This window comes from Callorhinus ursinus, unplaced genomic scaffold, assembly GCF_003265705.2.
Source record: "Callorhinus ursinus isolate GAN/ISIS: 27379988/994484 unplaced genomic scaffold, GSC_fseal_2.0 scaffold12, whole genome shotgun sequence".
NCBI classification, from domain to species: Eukaryota; Metazoa; Chordata; class Mammalia; order Carnivora; family Otariidae; genus Callorhinus; species Callorhinus ursinus.
Genome location: NW_027397074.1, coordinates 60,828,528 through 60,830,906, shown reverse-complemented (window position 1 = coordinate 60,830,906; position 2,379 = coordinate 60,828,528). Strand labels below are relative to the sequence as shown.

The window sequence follows — 2,379 nt, the reverse complement described above, 5'->3', positions numbered from 1 at the left end:
TATGACTGGAGACTGATATTTAGAAATGCCTTATTTTGCTTCTGATCTGCTTGTCCAGAACAGAAATATCTGTTTCAATTAAATTTTAAGAGAACCCTATTTACCCTGCAAACAGGTAAAGTGTTTGATTCTAAAAAGTTTTATTGTTTCTCAGTTGGTCAATTATTTGTTTGGCCCATTGTCCACAGAACGTGAAATCATCCCTAGGCTACCTCTGCTTCTTCCTTGGAAAAAGTAAGAAGCCTGCTGGAATTATAAGTGTTGGGGCAGAGAAGATGACCACAGGTAAGTAGTCTTAGGTGCAAACAGGTGTTGGAACTGCATGGGGTAAAGCACCAATTCTGACACAAGGAAGAATCTTAAAAAAGATCTTTTTTGAACTATTTTCAGATTGCTAAGAAATCCTGACTGGTTTCAATCTCCCTGCAGGAGCCTGAATCCGACACTAGAAATTAAATAACGGTAGAGGTATAGCCCTGTTTTACAGTCAATTTTAGGAATCGTCAACTACAGTGAAGTTCAAATATACCAAGAAGGTGAGATTTAATTGTTCAAAAATGAAGTCTGATGGCAAATAATCATCTAAGCCTGGTAACGTGGTATATTGTGTTAGATAAACAAATGAATAGAAAAAAGTGTTAAATCTAAGAGGCAGTTCCAAATGTCATTCATAAGTAGCTTTCTATGGATTAGGGTCTCAAAGGTCTAACTTGTCTTCAAGGCTTCCTATTATAGGTAAATGTCTTCTGTTGCCCATTGCCAGCATCCATGTGTAAGAGGTTTGGAATACGTGTTTACTCTTATATACCTTCAGAAGATGCTAGTGACTTCTTCCATTCCCTCAAGCTGCAAAATACCTCTCTCCCTTAAAACTGGGTTTCTGGGTACCTTTCCCATACTCAAGCTGATCATAGGGCCCTGTTCCCATTCTTCATCAACTTTATTTTAAGCAAAAATCCTAGAATGACATAGGTGTCTCTTATTCCCATTAACTTCCCTTTCTCTTCAGACAGTACACCTCATTTTCTACTAGCATCGAACATCTTTCCCACAACGTCTGTTTTCAATGCTAGCTTAGCGCTGAACCAGATTTGACAAATAATTTCATGAACATGATCTCATCTTTTTTTTTTTTTTTTGGCTTCTTCCCAGCTTCTAATATTTATGTTCAGTCATTGTTTCAGACACTCCACTTATGGATTTTTTTCATTCTCTGTTGCTTTAATTTTATGAAAAAGTTAATTAAAAATCTACATTAAACTAAGCTGAATACAAAGTCTTAGTGAAGGAGGTCTGGCGATCTCCTTTAGAAAAACATGACCACTGTCTTTTGGCCTTAAAATTTTAGGAAGGACACTTTACATGGCTTTGTGTTTGCATATGTCAGCAGCAGAGCATAGTAATAGACGCTGGCATCCATTGTCAGGTGTTCTTCAGCTACCAGAGCATCGAGTCTCTTTAGCAGATCTTTTTTTTTTTTTTTTTTTTTGGTAGAGACATCACTTCCACAAAGTCTCCATCCGCGGCTTTGGCTTACGTCTTACATTTTCAGCATCATCTCCATTAAGTCACTGTCACAAAGTGTGTGTACCTGGATCCATACATTCAGCTGGAGAATAGTCAACATCACTTCATAGCCAGAAGTGGCTTGAAGTTCTTTCTCAAGTTCCAGAAAAGCAGCTGCTTCTGGGTTTTCATTAACATCTACGAGACCTGTGGGGAATTCGAGGCATTAGCCTCCCAGTGGCAGGCAGAACTGTTTTCCCAGAATAACACATTCATCATAAACAGTTCTTTGCAGTGTGAGACAACTGCCATACCATCAACCAACTGCCCTCTCGTGGCTGTACTTTTCACAGTTGCCCAAGTTCTAGTTTTACCAGTAAGATCCATGTACATTGATTTTTCGAGCTTGACCCATTTTCCTTCTGAAATTAACTCCTCTGAAATAATAGCCTGTTTGGTATTTTCAGAATTAGTTGGTTCTTGGTTTTTCATTTTCCATTTTCCAGTCAGTCTTCACCGTCCTCAGGCAAGAATTTCATGACCAAGGTTTGGGGCATTCTCTTTGGGAAAGAGAATGAAAAAAGAAAGGACGAGCCCGAGGCAATAGTCTTGGAAGCCTTTCACAGCCCTGCCAAACCATTTTAGTCTTCTCTGGAATTTTATGACAATAATTTGTGTTGTTTTAAGCCACTAAATCTGTGGTAGTTTGTTAGAAGAGCAATAGGAAACAACGCAGATGGGAAAGGACATCTTAAGAAGAATCTGCAAAATGCAAAGCCCCGAGGCATGACCTTTTCAGAAATGAAGGGAGGTTTCGAGTGTTCTGAGTCCACAGTCTGGTATAAGAACAGCCGAGGAAGAAATTCATACCAA

The 2,379-nt window shown here is 38.9% G+C and overlaps 1 pseudogene; it reads right to left on the bottom strand.

The window, feature by feature from the left end:
• Window positions 1-1,336: 1,336 nt before the first annotated feature.
• Window positions 1,337-1,998, bottom strand: LOC112824957 (ADP-sugar pyrophosphatase pseudogene; annotated as a pseudogene).
• Window positions 1,999-2,379: the final 381 nt, after the last annotated feature.